At 45.5% G+C, this 22,582-nt stretch overlaps 1 long non-coding RNA gene across 6 annotated transcripts in view; it reads left to right on the top strand.

The window, feature by feature from the left end:
- Positions 1-22,582, top strand: part of LOC103693014 (uncharacterized) — a 215,299-nt gene that overhangs the window by 15,865 nt on the left and 176,852 nt on the right. For 2 of the 6 annotated variants that reach the window (XR_015627511.1, XR_015627512.1), the window contains exon 1: positions 22,381-22,567. This is a non-coding gene — a long non-coding RNA (uncharacterized LOC103693014). Of the gene's footprint in view, positions 1-18,604; positions 18,769-22,330; positions 22,568-22,582 lie in introns of those variants that run through there. The other 4 variants (XR_015627516.1, XR_015627517.1, XR_015627518.1 and 1 more) reach the window with 4 other exon arrangements.

The following is a 22,582-nucleotide window of genomic DNA, read 5'->3' as shown; positions in this document are numbered from 1 at the left end:
TGTGTGTTCGAGAGTGTGTGCATGTGTGGTGGGGAGCCCAGGGAAGCTCAAGATTCTTGTTCTTCTGAGGTTTTGTAAAACCTGCATCCACAGATGGACCTAAGTTCCTAATCTAGAACCATATATCCTGTTCAACATAACTTCCTCCAAGCCTCTGGCTTTTTGGTAGGATTTAAGATTACAGGACTGGAGAGAGGTATCGTCTGCAGAATGCTCTGTGCGGTAAGTCACGGCCTAAAAGTATTTGCGTGCAGGTGTTGTACAGGTAGATAATCCATGCAAGCAAAGTCAGGCAAATTTGTGTGATTTCCAGCCATTGTTTCTCTTGTGCCTGCCACCGAAAGCTTGTAAGAGATCAGGTTGCTTGGACTTTAAAACAGCTTAACGTATAGGCATGGTTGCCCTCAGTGTTGGTTTCTCTCGTCACAGGCCTCTATTTCCATGTGACCTCACCCTGAGCCTGTGCCCAACGCTCAGCGTGTGTGTGTGTGTGTGTGTGTGTGTGTGTGTGTGTGTGTGCGCGAGCACGTATGCTCGCCAAATTCTAAATGCCAGCTGTGGTTGTATGAAGGTCTTCAGGGAGAGGATGGCTACAGTGGTCTGGGGACCTGGCCACAGTACACATGGGGACTTGGCCACAGTACACGTGGGTTGAGCAGTAGTTACCACATGCCCAGTGGAGGTTTGAAAGTTTCACAGCACTTGACTGTGAGCTTCGTGATGGCAGAGAACATGGCTTCCCTGAATTCCACCACTCTTCTCAGCAACTGGGGTACTGGGTGCAGGATCACAGAACTCTTGAAGTAGGGCTTTTGGAAGGCATTACAAGGTCAAGGGCATGACCTATGTGCATATTGCAAAAATAAACAGTTACCCGCACCTCCCAATCCTTAACTCCCCGTGTTCCCCCTGGCCAGCCACGCCAGCCTCACAGGCAACCTGGGCCTGGCCAGCCACGCCAGCCTCACAGACAACCTGGGCTCCCACTCCTTCTTCCTTCCTCTGAAAATCAACTTCACACCAAGTTGGCCAGTTTCCCATTTACATCCTGTCCAATCAAAAGTGAGCATTTTTAGCAATAGCATTCAGACAACAGCTAGTGAGTGATAAACACATCCTCTCCTGAGATGACACCCTCACTCTGGGACTCTAACTAGCCACTGGGCAGTGGCTCGGCCTCTCGGAGCTGCAGCTCTGTTGTTTGAAGAATGACGATAATAAAATCACACACTTCAGCCGACTGTTGGGAAGACTGGATGTCATAATGTGTACAAACTGTTTGCCCCTTGCCAGGGGCTGGGCCAATTCACAGTGACTGGCTGTGCTGTCATGGTTGCTATGACACTGTGTGACAGATGACGTTTCTGTTCAGGGCTCATAGCTCTGAGAAAGGTGCCAACTGCTGCACACTGGGCTCCCCCAAACCCTGAGTTTGGAGCTCTTAAGCTTACAATGGAGGATGGTGGAGACAGATCCTGGTCCCTCTGCCTGAGCGGGAACACACACTAGTACAAACTGCTGTACAGACTCAGAACCGCTCTCAGGAAAGTAGATGGCTCCAGACAGCAAAATTATAAAATCTACAATGGGATTTCTGAGAATTGTCTTCTGGCAAAAATTCAAAGGGACCACTTTCTAAGTCCCTCAAAGGGACCACTTTCTAAGTAAGTCCCTTGCTACCACATAACATTTTCCAGGTTAGGCAGCTTTTGATAAGCACAGAAATTCTGATTAAAAGTATAAAGGAAAAGCTGAGTTCATCGCACCCTCACACCAGCTTCCTTTGCTGCTCCCCCGCTCCCACCCTCACCCCACCCTGCACTTCATTTAGGCCATTGCCCTCGAGCTGAGTTTTGCCTCCATCAAATGTGCACTCATTCAGTTGTCATGAAGTCAAGGCCCTCCATGGGGGTGTTTGTGGGCTTGGGTGGAGGGAGAGGTTGTGCTTGACGCTGTTGACCACACTAAGAGTAGGAGTCAGACATCTGTAAGTGTCGCTTAAAGCTACAGGAGTAGTCCTGGGGCCAGGCACAGTAGCACCAGCCTTTAATCTCAGCATGCAGGAGGCAGAGGAAAGTGGATCTCTATGAGTTCAAGACTAGCCTGGTCTGTACAGTGAGTAGCAGGACAACCAGAGCTACATGATAGACAGTGTTTCTCAAAAAAGGGGGGCAGTGGTTTTGAGCTGATGAAGGTGTTGGGAAACCCACAATTAATACCCTCCTGCGATATGTATTGTCCTCGACAGTTTATTTGACCTTTGTGACCACCCTGTGGATAGGCAACACTATCCAAGTTTACAGAAATACAAAGGCAGGCCTATGGTAACAACGAGAAGGCTATGATGAGGCTTTATGGTCCAGTTTCTGACTTCTGTTTCTCTTGACTTCAGCTTACTTCACTATAGCAACAACCACAAGAAATACCCAGTGTCTCTTACCATATGCCGAGTACCTTCCTATACTCGGTGTACACACCCCAGTTAGCATTGCTGAGGGAGGGGTTGTCATATCTCCTTCTACAGATGGGGTAATGCCTGCAGAAGACAGGGTTGGAGGAACATTCTGGAATCTTGGCTCCTAAACAACTTCTCTGTTCATTTCTGTTTTTTTCTTTTCTTTTAATATTCAAAAGTGTTTTCAGTCTCCTTGTGTCAACCCCAGATTCTTGTTTTAAAAGAAAGATGCAAAGAATAATACCTCCATAATGCACGCACGTGTAACAACATCGCAACAATTTTCCATTAATTTGATATAACAGAGCATGAAGGAGAGGAGTAGAAAGTGCAAGAGGTCTACTCACTTTATATACCATTTACTTCTACCTTTGCAAAAACTGATAACACACACTCACACTCACTCACACACTCACACACTCACACACTTACAGACATACATACACATACTCATACACACACACATACATACTCACACACATTCACACTCACACACTTACAGACATACACACACATACTCACACACACATACACATACATATTCAAACACTTACACACACTCACACACATTCACACTCACACACACACACACACACACACACTTCTAAACAGAGAACAAATCTAGAGGTTATACATCAAATGCTCTGAGACACCAGCAATGCACATTAGCACAGTATCTCCATGGGCCTTTGTTTGTACTTCTTTAATTCATTTAATTCACCTCTCATAGGTTCTTGAGCATGTGTCTCTCTGTGTGCATCTGTGTGTGCATGTGTATCAATTTTGTTGTCAAGATTACACATTCTCTGAGATTACAGAATATCCTGATTTATTTCTACGTTTAAACATACTCATGTTCCATACACACACACAAGCTCTTACCCTTTCTATACTGGACACGCAGGCGATTGGGCAGAGAACGCCACACTGACACTTATTACTGTGGCCTAACCAGATGGCCCCCTTCTATTCACTTTAGTAACTGCTGAGATCTGGGTTAGGTAGCAACACATTCGGCCTTCAAGGCTGTTTCTCTGTCTCTCAGACGAGATCGGGCGCGTTCAGGGCGGTATGGCCGTAGACTCTCTGTCTGTCTAAAGGTGACCAGGGAGTCTAACCGGAAGCTGCTGGGTCATCTTGGAAATCTCTGAAGGGGCAGACACACCTTTTTCCTCAGCGCCCCTCTCCTCACTGACGATGCAGTATGTAAAGCGTTGATGTGTGTCTTGTTGGATCATGGGTAACATTAAAGATTCACACCCTGAGCCATGGTGAGAGGGAAACAGAAGCAGACTGGGATTTCACATCACTCCCACGGTGCCTACCTCTAGATTTGGTCACATGACAGAGAGAAAGGTTTTTCTTCTCAAAACCACTGATATTTCTGACTTCTGTGACTTGAAGTCAAGCCCACCTCCAGAGGAATCAATCCTTACTTTAAATCAATGAAAAGAAGATGTAAAGTGGGGTTGGGGATTTAGCTCAGTGGTAGAGCGCTTGCCTAGCAAACGCAAGGCCCTGGGTTCGGTCCCCAGCTCTGAAAAAAAGAAAAAAAAAAAGAAAAAAAAAAGAAGATGTAAAGTAAAACCAAGAATTGTCTGAAGTGAATTTAGATCTCATATCTTTGTGTTCTTTGTCAAACGGTAAGACCAAAAGTAAGTTACGAAAAGATGGTTTTATTCTGCTGTGAAACAGTAAAAATGTTGTTCTCCTGTTCAGAGGAACGTCTCCCAGGAGCTTTCTGCTTGGAAATACCAATTCATTTCCAGTTCACGTATTTCTTCTTCCTCTTGGGTCCATTAGCTCAATCTGTTACCTTCATGTGGCATCTTCTGAAACTCCAAAGGCTTGTGGTATCACTGTGTTCACTATATTGAAGATGAGAAGAGGCAGGGTGGGGGTAGGAAGAAGTGGGAGGGGTCGAGGCGAGGCTATAGTGGAGCTGCAAATATCTAATGCCCAGCTTCAGAGGAACTGAGGTGGGCACTATGGCTCTGATGTGCTACCAGGAACTCCAGATCCAGCTCGTGAATATGCTGAGAATTTAGCAGTCAGCTCCCAGAAGCCTTTGGACCTGTCTCCAGCAGCTGACTAGAAGTGGTTTGTCTCTGTAACTCCTCCAGGGTCTTAGCAGGTTTTGCAGGGTCCAGGAAGAGAGGGCAGTAGAAGGTCAAGGCATTAAATAAGTTATTCAGGGTTGTGGGCCACTCTGCATAGAGCCAATGTTTGCCCGCAGACTGTCTGATTTCACACCTGGATTTTGACTTCTATGTTGGGAGAATGAGAAAGTAAAAGGAAGAAAAGTGAAGGAAGAAAGGGGCTAAGGCCAATTGAGGAAGCAAAGGATAGTGTCATGCTAAGACCAATTGAGTCTTCGTGGTCTTGACAAACTCCGGACCAGGCAGAGCTCGGCGCTCCAGACCGTGGGTTAGTTCCTGCCCTGTGACCTGTTTGTGGGTTTCCCCGTGGCTTCTCTCTTATACTCTTATATTCTCTTGTTCTTGCTTGTTTTGAGATAAGATCACTGTAGCCTAGGCTGGCCAGAAACTCCCTTTAGAGCCCAGGCTGGCTTCGTACTCATAGCAACCTCCTTCCCCCAGACTCTCAAGTGCTATGACTACTGGCATCCATTCCCATGCCTGGATTTGCTTCTGCTCTTTAAAACAGTTATAACACAAGAAAGAAACAAACAGTAGGTGACAAAGCAGATGCAGCTGACAGAGGTGGACATTTCTCTTCCCTTCAGTGTCTCTGCCTGGCTCTAGGCCTGTCGCCTTGTGAATCTCACTAGTCCAACGATGAGCACAGGACAGAAGAAGGAGGCAGAGATCTGCCTTCCGTAAACTCTCGATCTGGTTTATCTAATTCCATTGTTGAAATGACCCCAAGAAATGGTTGCATTTATCTTTTCAATTCAGCAGAGGCAAAGATGTGGTTTGGTGGTCTAACACCTCAGCTAAGAAACCCAGGTTTCTCAGATTCTAAGTCCTTATGCCACACTGGCTGATCCTCTTCTCTTGGAGGATTCTGTGTTCCTGACATGGTAACCAGAACCTGCTGTCCTAGAAGAAGATGCTACCTATGCTCAATGTGTGGCAGGAACATACACTGCTCTCGGGATGTGGTTGACTACAAATCACACAGGAGGAGATGCTTAGACCTGCCAGGGAACTAGGTTCCAGGCTCCACAGAAGTCAGGCCTGGATGCTGGGAGGGCGGGCTGGTCCAGAAATGAAGGATGCTTTCAGTAAAAGATGGTGGGCGTGTCTCAGGGAAGCCTTAAGGAGTGGGTGCTCTGGAAATTGAAGGTGAGCTCTGTGCAAAGGTGTGGGGTTCATGGTCAAGAGGCAAGAGAGCATTCCCCTGGGCAGTGAGGTGGGTGTTACATTATCAAGGGCTGAATTCTGGCCCAGTATCCTGGCACGTCCACCTCAGTTTCTGGGTAGAGAACCTTTGAGCAGACAAAGGGAGGACAGAGCACAGCATAACTAGTTTGGGGGCTTACGCTTACACATGCGAATGCTCCTGGAACTTAAGAAAGGCTTAGGTGTTTATGACACCAGGGTATTGAATGCAGTCAGTGCAATCTGGCCTTAATGGAACAGGTTAGGCAGCAGCTCTGTGTCAGCTATTTCTCTTCTTTCATATTGGATATTTTTTATTTACATTTCAAATGTTATTCCATTTCCCAGTTTCCCATCCATAAACCCCCTCCCCATGCTTCTATGAAGATGTTCCCCCACCCATCCCTTCCCCTCTCCCCGCCCTGACATTCCCCTACACGGGGGCACTGAACCTTGGCAGGACCAAGGGCTTTTCCTCCCATTGATGCCCAACAAGGTCATCCTCTGCTATATACGCAGCTGGAGCCATGGGTCCCTCCATGTGTACTTGTACTCTTCAGATGGTGGTTTAGTCCTGGGAGCTCTGGTTTGTTGGTATTGTTGTTCTTATGGGATTGCAAACCCCTTCAGCTCCTTAAATCCTTTTTCTAACTATTCCATTTGGGACCCCTTTCTCAGTCCAATGGTTGGCTGTGGGCATTCACCTCTATATTTGTCAGGGTCTGTCAGGGCCTCTCAGGAGACAGCTATATCAGGCTCCTGTCAGCACACAACCCTTGGCATCCCCAATCGTCTCTGGGATTGGTGACTGATGTGGGATGGATCCCCATGTGTGGCAGTCTCTGGATGGCCTTTCTTTCAGTCTCTGCTCCACACTTTGTCTCCATATTTCCTCCTGTGGGTATTTCTGTTCCCCCTTCTAAGAAGGACTGAAAAAATCCACACTTTGGTCTTCCTTCTTCTGGAGCTTCATGTAGTCTGTGGATTGTAACTTGGGTAATTTGGTCTTTTGGTCTACTATTCACTTATCAGTGAGTGTATACCATGTGTGTGTGTGTGTGTGTGTGTGTGTGTGTGTGTGTGTGTGTGTGTGTGTGTGACTGGGTTACCTCACTCAGGATGGTATTTTCTAGTTCTATCCATTTGCCTATGAATTTCATGAAGTCATTGTTTTTGATAGATGAGTAGTACTCCATTGTGTAGATGTACCACAGTTTCTTTATCCATTCCTCTATAGAGGGACAACTGGGTTCTTTTCAGTTTCTGGCTAAATAAGGCTGCTATGAACATAGTGGAGCATGTGTTTTTGCTGTATGTTGGAGCATGATTTGGCTATATGCCCAGGAGAATTATAGCTGGGTCCTAAGGTAGTTCAATGTCCAATTTTCTGAGGAACCTCCAGGCTGATTTCCAGAGTGGTTTTACCAGCTTGCAGTCCCACCAACAATGGAGGAGTGTTCCTCTTTCTCCACATCTTCACCAGCATCTGTTGTCAACGAGTTTTTGATCTTAGCCATTCTGACGGGTGTGAGGTAGAATCTCAGGGTTGTTTTGATTTGCATTTCTCTGATGACTAAGGATGTTGAGCATTTCTTTAGGTGCTTCTTAGCCATTCCATGCTCCTCACTTGAGAATTCTTCGTTTATCTCTGTACCCCATTTTTAATAGGGTTACTTGATTCTCTGGGGGTGTAACTTCCCGAGTTCTTCATATATTTGGATATTAGCCCTCTATCAGATGAAGGATTGATAAAGATCTTTTCCCAATCTGTTGGTTGCTGTTTTGCCCTAATGACAGCGTCCTTTGCATTATAGAAACTTTACAATTTTATGAGATCCCATTTGTCAATTCTTAATTTTAGATCGTAAGCCATTGGTATTCTGTTCAGGAAATTTTCTCCAGTGTCCATGTGTCTGAGGCTCTTCCCCACTTTTTCTTAGTTTGAATGCATCTGGTTTTATGTGGAGATCCTTGATCCACTTGGACTTGAGCTTTGTACAGAGTGATAAGAATGAATTGATTTGCATTCTCCAACATGCTGACTGTCAGTTGAACCAGCACCATTTGTTGAAAATGCTATCTTTTTCCCACTGAATAATTTTAGTTCCTTTGTCAAAGATCAAGTGACCATAGTTTTGTGGGTTCATTTCTGGGTCTTCAATTCTATTCCATTGATCTACCTCCCTCTATACCAATACCATACAGTTTCTTTTAAAGTCATTATTGCTCTGTAATACAGCTTGAGGTTAGGGATGGTGATTTCCCCTAGAAGTTCTTTTATTGTTGAGAATAGTTTTCACTATCCTGGGTTTTTTGTTGTTTCAAATGAATTTGCAAATTGCTCTTTCTAACTTTATGAAGAATTAAGTTGTAATTATGATGGAGACTGCATTAAATCTGTAGATTGCTTTTGACAATCTGGCCATTTTTACTATATTAGTCCTGCCAGTCTATGAGCATGGGAGGTCTTTTCATCTTCTGAGATCTTCGATATCTTCTTCGAGTCTTGAAGTCCTTGTCATACAGATTTTTCACTTGCTTGGTCAGAGTCACACCGAGGTATTTTATGTTATTTGTGACTATTGTGAAGGGTGTCGTTTCCCTAATTTCTTTCTCAGCCTGTTTATCCTTTGAGTAGAGGAAGGCTTCTGATCTGTGTGAGTTAATTTTATATCCAGCCACTTTGCTGAAGTTGTTTATCAGGCTTAGTAGTTCTCTGGTGGAACTTTTGGAGTCACTTAAGTATACAATCATTTCATCTGCAAATAGTGATATTTTGACTTCTTCCTTTCCAATTTGTATCCACTTGATCTCCTTTTGCTGTCTAATTGCTCTGGCTAGGATGTCCAGCACTTTGTTGAATAGTGGGCAGCCTTATCTAGTCCCTGATTTTAGTGGGATTGCTTCAAGTTTCTCTCCATTTAGATTGATGTTGGCTACTGGTTTGCTGTATATGGCTTTTACGTATGTTTAAATATTGACCTTGAATTTCTGATCTTTCTAAAACTTTTAGCATGAAGGGGTGTTGAATTATGTCAAATGCTTTCTTAGCACCTAATGAGATGATCATGTGGGTTTTTTCCAGCTTGTTTATATAGTGGATTATGGTGATGGATTTCCGTATATTGAATTATCCCTACATCCTTGGGATGAAGCCTGCTTGATCATGATGGATGATCATTTTGATGTGCTCTTGGATTCAGTTTCTGAGAATCTTACTGAGTATTTTTGTGTTGACTAAAGGGAAATTGGTCTGAAATTCTCCTTCAAAGAGTCTTTGTGTAGTTTAGGTATAAGTGTAATTGTGACTTCATAGAAGGAATTTGGTAGTAGTTGGTCTGTTTCTATTTTGGAGAGTATTGGTATTAGGTCTTCTATGAAGGTCTGAAAAATTCTGCACAAAACCCATCTGGTCCTGGGCTTTATTTGGTTGGGAGACATTTAATAACTGCTTCTATTTCTTTAGGAGGTATGGGACAGTTTAGGTGGTTTATCTGATCCTGATTTAACTTTAACTTTGGTACCTGGTATATATGTCTAGAAAATCGTCCATTTCATCAAGACTTTCCAGTTTTGGTGAATATAGGCTTTTGTTGTAGGATTGGATGATTTTTATTTTAATTTCCTCAGATTCTGTTGTTATGTCTCTCTTTTCATTTCTGATTTTGTTAATTTGGATACTGTCTCTGTGCCCTCTGATTAGTCTGACTAAGGGTTTATTTATTTTGTTGATTTTCTCAAAGAACCAACTCCTAGTTTTGTTGATTCTTTATATAGGTCTTTTTGTTTCTACTTGGTTGACTGAGTTTGACTATTTCTTGCCATCTACTCCTCTTGGGTGTATTTGCTTCTTTTTGATCTACAGCTTTTAGGTGTGCTGTCAAGCTGCTAGTGTATGTTCTTTCCTGTTTCTTTCTGCAGGCACTCAGCGCTATGAGTTTTCCTCTTAGCACAGCTTTCATTGTGTCCCATAAGTTTGGGTATGTTGTGCCTTCATTTTCATTAAATTCTAAAAAGTCTTTAATTTCTTTCTTTATTTCTTCCTTGACCAAGTTATCATTGAGTGGAGCATTGTTCAGTCTCCATGTACATATGGGCTTTATGTCATTTTTGTTGTTATTTAAGACCAGTCTTAGTCCATGGTGATCTGATAGCATACATGGGATTATTTCAATCTTCTTGTATCTGTTGAGGCCTTTTTGTGACTGATTTTATGGTATTAGAAGGTACCATGAGGTACTGAGGTGAAGATATATTCTTTTGTTTTAGGATGAATTGTGCTATAGATATCTGTTAATTCCATTTGGTTCATAACTTCTGTCAGTTTCTCTGTGTCTCTGTTTAGTTTCTGTTTCCATGATCTGTCCATTGATGAGAGTGGGGTGTTGAAATCTCCTACTGTTATTATGTGAGATGCAATGTCTGTTTTGAGCTTTAGTAAGGTTTCTTTTATGTATGTAGGTGCCCTTGCATTTGGAGCATAGATATTTAAGATTGAGAGTTCATCTTCGTGGATTTTTCCTTTGATGAATATGAAGTATCCTTATTTTTTTTATAATTTTTGGTTGAAAGTCGATTTTATTCAATATTAGATTGGCTACTCCAGCTTGTTTCTTGGAGCCATTTACTTGGAAAAAATTTTTCCAGTCTTTTACTCTGAGGTAATGTCTGTCTTTGTCACTGAGGTGTGTTTCCTGTATGCAGCAAAGTGCTGTTTATGCATCCAGTGTGTTAGTCTATGTCTTTTCATTGGAGGAATTGAGTCCATTGGTGTTGAGAGATATCAGGGACCAATGATTGTTGTTTCCTATTATTTTTGTTGTTAGTGGTTGAATTATGTTTATGTGGCTATCTTCTTTTGGGTTAATTGAAAAAAGATTACTTTCTTGCTTTTCCTGGGGTATAGTTTCCTTCCTTGGGTTGGAGTTTTCCACCTATTATCCTTTGTAGAGTTGGATTTGTGGAAAGGTGTTATGTGAATTTAGTTTATGGAATATGTTGATTTCTCCATCTATGTTAATTGAAAGTTTTGCTGGATATAGTAGCCTGGGCTGGCATTTGTGTTCTCTTAGAAGACTCTGCCCAGGATCTTCTGGCTTTCATAGTCTCTGGTGAGAAGTCTGGCATAATTCTAATAGTCTAAAGGTCTGCCTTTATGTGTTACTTGACCTTTTTCCCTTACTGCTTTTAATAGTCTTTCTTTGTTTTGTGCATTTGGTCTTTTGACTATTATGTCACAGAAGGAATTTCCCTTCTGGTCCAATCTATTTCGAGTTCTATAGGCTTCTTGTATGTTTATGGACATCTCTTTCTTTAGGTTAGGGAAGTTTTCTTTTATAATTTTTTTGAAGATATTTACTGACCCTTTAAGTTGGGAATCTTCACTCTCTTCTATACCTATTATCCTTAGGTTTGATCTTCTCATTGTGTCCTGGATTTTCTGGCTGTTTTGGGTTAGAAGCTTTTTGTGTCTTGCATTTTCTTTGATGGTTGTGTCAATGTTTTCTATGGTATCTCCTGTCCCTGAGATTCTCTCTTCTATCTCTTGTATTCTGTTGGTGATGCTTACGTCTGTGACTCTTGTTTTCTTTTCTAAGTTTTCTATTTCCAGGATTGTTCCCTTTGTACTTTCTCTATTGTTTCTATTTCCATTTTTAGATCCTGGATGGTTTTGCTCGATTCCTTCACCTGTTTGGTTGATTTTTATGTTCCCTCTTTAAGGACATCTACCTTTTTATCTGTGTTGTCCTGTATTTCTTTAAGGGAGTTATTTATGTCTTTCTTAAAGTCTTCTAACATCATCATGAGTCATGATTTTAAATCAAAATCTTGGTTTTCCAGTATGCTGGGGTATCCAGGGTTTACTGTGGTGGTGACACTGGGTTCCCATGATTCCAAGTGGCCTTGGTTTCTGTTGCTTATGTTCTTGCCCTTGCCTCTTGCCATCTGGCTTCTCTGGTGTTAGCTGGTCTTGCGGTCTCTGGCAGTGGCTTGACCCTCCTGTGTGTCAGCACCACTGGGAGACCAGCTCTCTCCCAGGGGGATCTGGGTACAGAGAGCTATGGCACAGGGTCAGCTCCAGGTGCAGGCAGAAGCCAGAAGGTCAGCTATTTTTCTGTGAAAATTAATAAAGTCATGTCATTAATATTAAGCTCCAGTTGATATTAAGAGCAGGAAATTGATCACTGAACTGCATGTCACCAACTTCCTTTCTCACCTCTCCTTTCTGCTCTGTACTCTGGTGTCATTGTCAGAGCTCTACAAGTGCCAGGCCCAGTGTGGTCTGGACTTCTCTGGAGAGGAAAGATGGAGGAACTGGGACATGTCCCTCCATGTCCTTCCATGTCCCTCCACTCACAGCACTAGCTCTTTCTGCTGGCTGTGTTCTCACAGTTCAGGGAGGGAGCACATGAGCAACCTTCCTGGAGAGTCTTAAGGGCATTAATCCTCTCATGAGGACCTCAGCTAACTTTAAGATATTCCAGAGGTTCCACTTCAATATTAATTCTGAAAGAACATACACATGTTCTTCAAAGTGTGTCCACAATTTTCTTTAAAGATTAAGAAACTGGGGACAGGGAGTGGGGTGGGGTAGAGGGTGACACCCTGGGGCCTGCCTGCCAAGAGGCTTGCCCTCAGCTACAATTTGTAAGTATGCGGTGGGGAGATGGGAGAGGAAGAGAAGCAGAGTGGTTTGGTGGCTATGAAGAGAGGCAGATGGCGGAGAGAAGCAGCCTGCTGTGAGAAGCCTGCCCTGCCACCTGAGGCCAGGGTGAAATTCTGATTCATGCTGCCTCTGAGCACCATGTCGGCCACTGCAGCCTTGCAGCTTCAGGATCTGTCTTCGACTTATATTACCAGCCAAAGTCATGCAGATGTCCCTGGTTTGGGCTGCTGCCTGGGGTCATGCTCATGTTTAAAGGCTGTGCAGAGCTGGCCCCAGCCCTCAGTGGTTGTGGCATGCAGGAGAGCTGGCCTTGCACTGTGTATGGATAGCATAGTAGAGCTGGCCTTGGGGACAGGAGTGAGGTTGAGTGGTTGGGTGCAGGGTGAACTGGCTTTGCCATTCCTCTGCCATGCAGTGCCAGGGGGTGAAGGAGAGGTACCCTTCCCCCATTCACCCCTCACCACCTGCAGCAGGTGGGAGAGCTGGCCCAACCCCTTTCCAGCAGCAGCAGTCTGGAGAGGACCCTGGACCTTGCAGGAGCCACACAATAGATCTGACTCTGGTGGCAAAGGCTCAGGTGAGCTAGTCCTGCCCCTTGCTGGCTGCCCTTGTGGCAGTGCTGGAGAGCTTGCCCTGGTGACGTGGGGTGGGACAGCCGGCTGGCTGATTAACTCTGCTACTGCACAGAGTTGGCCCAACCCAACATCTACCCCATGTATGAACTGCTGGAGTGTGTGAAGGGGCAGATCCTGCAGAACCGAAGCTGCAGGATCTTCATGACCAGGGCCACAACAGGATCTCCAAGAGTTCTGGTGAGGACCCAGCATTGACAGTATAGAAGAAGCCAGAGGCCTCAAATCACACCAGTGACTCATTGCCATGGGCATTTTCAAGTAAAGATGTGCGGACAAAAGGGTACACCGTGTGAACACTGACACACTACAGCTTCCATGATGAGATTTTTTTTTTCTTTTCTTTGGGAGGGAGGTTGCCAAGGGTGGAGGGTGGAGGCAAAGTGACAGGGAGATGAGTGGGTTCGAGACACATGATGTGAAGTTCACAAAGAATCAATAAAACATTGAAAAGAGAGAAGAAAACTGAGGCTTTGAGAGTTATCTGCTTCAAGACCCCGGATAGTAGACTAGAAGATCATGATTCAGATCCCAGCCTAGCTGCCTCAAGTGGCAAACCATTAACTCTTGTACCAGATAGTTCCCAGAGTGCCTGCATAGAACCTGGTCATCACACATGTAGCTGATTATGTCATTGAACTAGCACAGTTTACCAAATTCCTATGACTTATACTAGCTTGTAGGAAATAGTGTATACTCTGTAAGTCACAAAATGTCAGATGGGGCGCTTTGAAATACAGAGCTAGCATGTGTACCTCTTCTTACCGTTCCTACCCATTAACTCATTAACTCATTCCCTCATTCTGTTTAAAATGGATTGCCAAGTGCAAAAGCAGATCTAGTCAGGGACTGAAGGTCAGAGAGAACACAGGGGACAGGGACACTCAAACCCAGACCCGCTGGCCCTGCCCTGATGTTCCTGCTCCCCCCACCACATCACTACACCAGGTAGAACCTGCAGCACTGTCCTTCAGAACTTAGTCCCAGCGAGGGCAGTGCTGGGGGACGGTGCTCCTTCAATTATGTCAGGCTCCTCTAATGTCATCAGATTCATTTACCGGTTCCTCAGATAAGAGATCTGAAGGCTTTCCAGTAGCTGTGGCCCCTTTGAAGTGCCTACTTCAAGGGCAGCTCTTTGCCAGTCGGGGCTTTCCAAGTGAATGAGTGCTTGGGTCAACAGGGATTGCAGAGCAGACATCCAAAGCCCTGCCTGGTGGCAGCTGGCTCCAGAGATATTTGGATGACCTCATCTGTGTAAAAATAGGCCTTGTAAAGAGCTTGAGCGCATCTTGTTCTCCTAAGAAAGGTTAAAAAACATCCTTCCTTTTGTTTGCTCCCTAATTGCCTTAGCAATCTCTGCTTAGACTTGAAGGTCCAGAGTAGGCTTGAAAGTCTTGCTAGAGACAATGGACAAACTGAGGGTTGTGATTTCAATGTCTTCTCTAATTTTACACAACTCACTGGGGTGTTGAGTACTTGATTAACAACTGACTTTTCTCTGTGTGGTCTGCATTGGGCATTTGGTGGGGAGAGGTGGATTTATTGGAGAGGGAACCCTGTCCTAGAAGCTTCCTTAAGAAGTACAGCATCTAGACATTGAGACATGACCACTAACAGCTGTGATCAACATCTCAGTGATGACTGGAATGAGGCCAATGCTGGGCAAAGGTGAGAAGTCCAGGTTGCCCCTGGAAATGGCTCAGTGTTAAGAAGATGAGATTCTGAGAAGCATTCCAGCACCAGGAGCAAAGGCTCTAGAATGAAGTCCTCTTGATGACTCTCTCTAGCCTTTGGTGTTCATTACCAGCCTTGCAGGTTTCCTGAATGGACGCCAGGAGGGCTCTGTAAAAACCAACTTAGAGCTTCCTGGGACTGGAGCTGAACACTAGGGCCCATCTTAGTGTGGCCTATGCACCTTTAGTGAGGCCATAGCCAGTGGTTAGTGGGGCAGAGTCCAGCCCTCTTGCTCTGGAAGAAAAGGTATCCAAGGAACCCTCTGTCCATGGGGATAAAGATGCAGGTCTGAGGGGCCTGCTGGGCCAGCCTTCTGACCTCCTTTGAACAATGTGGAGTGGGTGCTCCAAGGCACCTTGAGGAATAGCGACCGTTGTGGGACATAAAGCAGACTGAGGCTTAAGGTAAGCTTCTCTCACAATTGGAGAAGCATTGGAGCCAGGAAGTAAGAGTATACACACCCAGGCAGCGCCTGAATATAGGAGATGCGCTGAGCCTTGCAGGGTTGGTGTTAGACACACACACACACACACACACACACACACACACACAAAACACACACCACACACTCACACACCCACACACCCACACTGAACACCCCCACCCCAGCCCAGAGAGAGAGAGAGAGAGAGAGAGAGAGAGAGAGAGACCCAGACATGCAGACAGACAGACAGATACACACAGACACATACACAGAGACAGACACACAGACAAAGAGACAGACACACAGACAAAGCACACAGAAACGGGCACACATACACTGAACCCCACCCCCAGCAGAGACAGACACACAGAAAAAAAGACAGACGACAAACAGATACACACAGACATGCAGACAGACAGACAGACAGACACACACACACACACACCACACTTCTTCCTTGTTCCTACCAGCAGGGGCCCTCTCCTCTTGGTTGACTTTGGTTCCTTTGCCTCTTTGATCTTAAATTCTTCATCTCCTCACAGTGACCAGCTTCCTCAAAAACACAGAACTAACAAATACAGACAGATGTGTGTGGTCTCTGTCACCAAATGACTTGGTTTTCGGTTTGGTTTATGCAATTTTCTCAGAAAGGTATTTTGTCAGGATATGGTCCGCATCTGAATGTCCCTGTCTTAGAGGTTGGGTGGGCAGACTTTAAAGCAGATCATGGTCTCTACATTCTGTGTTGCTTACCCCTGAATCATTCTCACCATTGTACAGAGTTCTCTGCAATTGTTTAAAGCCATCCCCTGTGCAGAGGTGAGCACAGAGGTGATGTGGATCTTTGTGAGTCTGTGATTCCAGGAGACTGTAGCACTCGGCTTGTTCAGAGCCTCCTCTCTAGGATGCTTACTATGAAGAAGTAAGCCATCACCGTGAGACATATCTCTGCAAGAAAATAGGACCTGTCACCTGCCGGGGAGAGCTTGGAAGCAAAGCTTTCCCTAATGCAGGCCTCCGATACAAAGGAGTTCCCTTGAGGCTCTGATGCCAGTGCAGAGCGGAGGGCCTGGCTCAGCTGTGTGTACACTCCTGGCTCTCAAAGCTGTGAGACCACAAGCATGTCCTGTTTTCGGATGCTAAGTTTCTGAGGATTTGTTACACAGCTTTGGGTAGCTAGGAGTGGGAGGCACTGTCACAGAGCTTCCGGGAAGGAGCCAGGAAAGGGTAGATGATGAGGAGAAATGGCTGATCACTTTACACTTTCTTCCTTGCAGCCCTTCCGATCATTCTCAAAGGCTCACTGGTGGAACACACACGTCCCCGAACCCCAGCCTTTAAGAGGGCTTTGTTATTGGTATCTGCTTCTTGTGTGTTCACGGGAGAGCATTTTGTATTAGAGAACCCCCACCATGGGTTTCTACCACAATGGGTTTATATTCCTGTTAGCGGCTTCCACATGCAAATGATTAGATGTTGCCGGGGTGTCAGCTAACTCTCTCCAGAGTAGCATTTACAATGCATGCGCACAAACACACCAGCTCCTGCAGACTATTCACATGCAGCTCTGCTTGTCTATTAAGAACACAGAAAATAAGTCACCATGTAACACAAAGAAAAGTACATGGTTATCTCAACCTTCATTGCGGGACCCCGAGATAATTTGGGGCAAGGGGATCAGAGAAGGTTGCTCAGAGGAAATGGGGTACAAGCTGGACATTGAAGACTAAAAAGAGGGTATCTGCCAGAAGATGGGTGTGAGCATGAGAAACTGGGCGAGGGAGTAAGGCTCTGTCAAAACAAACAGCCTGGCAAAGACAGGGAGAGAAAGAGGTTGGTGTCTCTGAAGAGTGGAATAGAGCGCATCGTCTAGGAAACAAGGCAGATGAGACAGGACTGAGGCCGACAATGGTTGGGCCATATACTCCTTGAGGAACCTACCTGAGACCCCATGTTTATTCTGAAGATGTTTCAGTGTGGATGAAGGAAGATTTTCTGTCTCTGTTAGAAGATTAAAAACTGGGAGGGTTAAGGAGGCCACTGAACACTGAGAGCACAGATCCTTGGCGGAGCACGGGGAGAACACAGAAGGGGTGAGCCAAGTTCATAGCCATGGGAATTAGGACAGAAGAAGGACTTCTCAATGAGGTGGCAAAGAACTCTTTTTGAACTGAGAGGCATGGAGAGTTCTAAAGCCCCGGTTCTTAGACCAGCTTAAGAATGAGAAGCCACAGTTCCCCTTCCATGTACACACACACACACACACACACACACACACACACACAAACCAACATACAACACACATACCAACATACAACACACACACCAACATACAACACACAACAATACATACATGCATGCATGCATATATATGCATACATACAACACACATAATACAATAGACACACACCACATACAACAGACACAATATACAACACACACACAACATATATACTCATACAACACACACCATATACAACACACATATCACATAGAACACACACACACACACATACACACACACACACAAACACACGTGCATGTATGCGTGGACATCCCCTCCCAGAGTAAATGCTTTAGGAGCTTACATTTTATGAAGATGAGAACCTACCACTTACTAGTTCACACATCCAAGGGTGGGCAGAGGGGATGGACAGTCTTGAAGGCCAGAGCTCTGGGTGTCCTGGGTCCCTTGCTAACCAATCTGGCCCTCAGCACCTCTCTGGTACTTGCTTTGGTGTGGTTTTAATGTGTCCCTCAAGTGTGGCAATTTAAGATAGAACATACTATTGTAGGAGGTTAATCCTCAGAAAAGATTGATACAGTTTTTGAAATGCCTCAGAGAGTTCTCTTGAGGGGATTACCACAAAAGAACAAGGTTGACCCCCTCCCCATTCTGTGTGTAATCCTTGTACACCATTATATAATCAGTCTTGTGTGATGAAGTCAGAGGGACCCTTGTTAGAGTGTGTACAATGCAGCTTACAAATCTATGAACTAAACTTACCTCTTTACTTATAAAGTGCCCAGCTTCTGGTATTTTGTCATAGTAATAGGAACACACAATTAATTGGTCAGGGAAATGGAGGATCAATGGCTCCAACAGGAAGGGTTCTCCACACTGTCATCAGCCATCATTGCTGCTGTTAGACTCAGCAGTGAGCCTCTGTGACCAGTACAACGGTCCTAATTGAAGATACCGTGAAGTCAAATGGCCCAAAGGCTTGTAGCTACTGTTGCTGCCTTTATCTGCCAGTTTCCCCCGATCACACTGCTGTTGTCCTCATGAACTCTTCCTACTCACTGCAGTGGTTTTAATTAGACTCGTTTCCTGTTTTCTCCCCACAGAGACCAACCCGAGAAAGATGTCTGATTGCACTAATGCCTTGAGAAAGGGGTGGGGAGAGAGAGAAAAGAAGACTCTCAAAGCTAATGCCTGGCACGGAGAAGCTTGGGTCAGAGTAGACAGGTCACTCCAGGGAAGACTGCAGGAGAGGAGACAAGACAGCCTGGTAGGCAGACCCTGTCCTAGCTACGACTCATACATCTGCATTCAGCAGGGCAGCCAGGGTTAGCTTGCACTTGATCTGGAGAGACCACCCACCCCTTGCTGAAGTCTGGGGTTTATCTCTAGTCTTGCGTCAGCCTAGTGGTGTATCTGATTCTCTGCTTCCTGTATGGTTTTGGCTGGGGAGAACCTCTATGAGTATTAGAAGTGCCAACCTAATGATGTTACGTTAGGAAGGCCGTGGGCTGTTGAAGGTGTTAAGAGTAGAATCTGATGTGAAGGCTAAGGTTACCTCAGAGTTGAGGTCACTGACCCAGCAGATATTTTAGGTGTTCCAGAGTAAGTGGGTTGGTGAACTGACTTTTAATATTCAGTTTTGGGGAAGTGCGATATGACAGAAGCAGAGAAAATTCTGTCAGAGCTACTAAAGGGCCACGTAGTCTAGTCGGGCTGTGTCTGCGTCAGCCAAAGGCGTACGTCCACGTTATATAAGTCATCTGTTTCTTCTCCAGGAGAGTGGAGCTAAGAGCCCATACCATGTCTGTGCAATGGGAAATACACAGGGTAGTCTATTCTGGCCAAATGGCATCAGAAGTTTAGATCCAGAAAAGACCAAATCAGCCATGTGGGCACCTGTGTGGTGAAGTAGGTAGGCAGCTGTAGTATAAACCTGAGTTTTCCCAGAAGGCTCATGGGTGTTTTCCATAAGCTCCCTGCTGGCGTTGCTGTCTTAGAGAATACAGCACAGCACCTTCAGGAGGTGTGGCCTAGCTGGCTAAGGTAAGCTATAGCCCAGCTCTGGGTTTTGGTAACCTTTGCTTCCTCGTTTACCACCATGTGAATGGATTCTGCCATGTGTGCCTTCTTACGGAGTCCCCGTTATGTCTCCCTCACCATGAGCCAAAATAAGCCCCTCCCTCTTAAGTTGTCTCTGTCAGACCCCCTAAGTCACAAGGACATACACAGGTCAACTCCCTGAGCGTCAGCACAAGAAGCCTAGCTTGTTTAGTCTAGAATACCCAGTCCTGTTATTTACTAGATGTTCAATGGTGGCCCTTGCTTTGAATTCCAAGTTTCCTCATGTAAGAACCGAAAACTCAAATAGTGTCTGACTCACCAGCTTGTCTTGAAAGGTGAGTTAGCATATCGTGGCAGAAGCTCCTCAGACACACTGCAAACCTCTATTCTACATCTGGTCACCAGCAGGCACTTTCCAATCCCCAGGAATCCAGATAAGATTCTGTGACTCTTTGATCTAGGGAAAGTGGGTTCAACTGGGTTTTTTTCCGTATAGTCCCCCTTGAACATCTAAATTTCCTTCCTCCTCTGCTAGGTGGATGCACAGGACTCAGGAGTGAAGCAGAGTGGTCAGGGACGGCACAGCCAGGAGGAATGAGCCTTGGTCCATGTGGAACATACCATTCCTTTCTCTCCTGACAATCTGTGTTGGATTACAGTTTGGGCTATTGGAATTCTAGCATTGTATGTTAAAGCAGTCTCCTCTGACGAGTTTGCTCTTGGGAATCACCTGGTAATCCCTCAGTAAATTTTAGTCATTTCCATGATGGTGATTATTATGTACTCCTTAGAAATGCTAAGTGTTGAACTGAACATTTTGCTCTCTAACTAGAACATCTCCCCTGAATCTCCGAATCCTTTGGAAATAGAAATGAATCATTTCTTCATGCCTTTACTCCCCATATAAACATTCGATGGGCACCCGCTGTTTATACAGTCCTGTTAGCTGAAGACAGAGAGATAATAATATCTCTATGGGACCTCGGGCTTCACAGAGAGGCTGGCCTACCACTATCGGCAGGTGTTAGCTGTAGAACGAAAGTGTGCCTAAACTCTCTCTCCCTCTCACTGTCTCTTTCTCCTTCTTTCCCTCCCGGTCTCTCACTTTCTTGCTCTCTATTTCTCTGCCATCAAAGGCTGTAGCTTCTGACAGAATCCTTAAGAGGCCATTCAAACTGTTTCCAAGTTGTACTCAGGGTAGCTCTGTGGGAAAGTTTGCTGGGTTCTGAGACAAACTCACCTTGACTTTCTCTGGTCAAGGAAAGACAGGAGGGTTCATAGGAGCTCACTGCCATGAAAAGCAAATGTGTTAACAGGCTGTTGTCCTGTGGCCTCTGGGAACCTTCCATCCCCTTCTTCCTCACTGCTTCTCTCCATGACTGTGCCCTTCCTTGTCTATTCCTTCCGGAATATGTCGTTACATCCTGTTGTCCAATGGCAGGGATGCAGAGCCTCAGTTGTGCTGAGGTAGAGCTGGTTCCCTTCTACCTTGCACCTCCCTGCCTAGAACTCAGCTCTTCTCTTTGTAGGGAGTTCCAAGCTCTGGACAGGCAGCAACCCCCTCCATCCTCATAGACAGCACTGACAGACCTGGAGCCTCACTGTGGTCATCTCGAACCCATGTACACCTTCATAAACTTTTCCAGCACGGGCTTCCAGGCAGCTGGACTTGGGCCAGGAAGGAAATGATCTCCAGGTATCTTTGGTAACAGCCATCATCTTCCACCCCCACACATTTATTTTTAAATCACTCTGTGATGTGCACTTTGATAAGCAACGTGTGGGCGGGATGATGGCTGTTACTCATGTGCCTCATCTTTCAGGAAGAGCTCTGTAAATATTTGAGGCCTGAAGAAGACCCTCTGGCTGCTGAGTTCCTCTCCCCATCCCTCCGAGAGAAGCTCTCTCCTTTTGAGTCTCTCACTCTGCATGTGTGACCTGGAACTAGGCACCCATGTGAGTTCACCTTCTCCGTCTCTCCACTCTGGAATAAACAACTCCAGATATGGCTGTGGAGTCCTCCACAGAGGGCAGCTGCCAGGCAAGAGACCTGTCCTGGAAGACCTTCTGGGAAAACCAAGAGAAGAGCTTTGGACTTGTTTGTGGATAACCCGTTATCTCACAGGATTCCGAATCCCAACCATGAATCTTTCCTTTTGAACCTATCATTAGGTCTGATTTTGTGCCAGCCCAACTCTGAAGCAAGCCTGTGTTAGCAAGCCTGTTCATTCATTGTTATTTTTAGGGCAGTTCTGTTTCTCATTGACTGGGGCCCACTGGGCCCCTCCCATGCTTTGTCACACTCGGGACAGTCAGCTTGGCAGCACACCAAAAGCCATGCTTACCCAGAGGTGCCCTCGCCTGCCTCTTCTGACAGGCAGGTACCGGCCTGAGCTAAAGCTGCCTTTGTTTTGTCACCGTGGGTTACTTTTCCTTGGGCTTGGATGGCTCAGCAGAAGTTGCTCTGCAGGGTACAAGCCCCAAGCAGCACAGTTTATATTGGAGCTGGTGTACACTGTTCTAGTACTCGGGGGCCGGGGTGGTGGGGGGAGAAGGGTCACACACAAGCTGTCTGATTCGTAAGCTAGGAGCCCTTCCCCAGTAACAGTAGTGCTGACAGGAGCAGGTGAGCAGAGGGAGCCAATAAAGGCCGAACAGACACCTGCTTGTCTTGGAAAGCCACCCTCAGGCATCATGGGAAAAAATGAGAGACACCAAAGGAAAACAAAAGAAAGTGGCATGTAAATCAGGTCAAACACAGCTACCACCCACTTCTTCCCCTCCCTCCTCACTCTCTGAGCCTGGTAACCTCCGTCCTGCTCTTACCTTCTGTGACACCAACTGTCTCCGATGCCACAGAGAGTGTGGGACTTGTGCTTTCACGCTTGGCTTAATTCGCTCAACCTAGTGAGCTCCACTTGCAGCCACGCTATCACACATTCTTTTTGTGGCTGCATAGTATTCTGCTGCATGCATGGACCATGTTTTTCCTATCCATCTATCAGGTAATGAACACTGTT

This window comes from Rattus norvegicus, chromosome 8 (assembly GCF_021556685.1).
Source record: "Rattus norvegicus strain SHRSP/BbbUtx chromosome 8, alternate assembly SHRSP_T2T, whole genome shotgun sequence".
NCBI classification, from domain to species: domain Eukaryota; kingdom Metazoa; phylum Chordata; class Mammalia; order Rodentia; family Muridae; genus Rattus; species Rattus norvegicus.
This window is presented reverse-complemented; position numbering and strand designations above follow the sequence as displayed.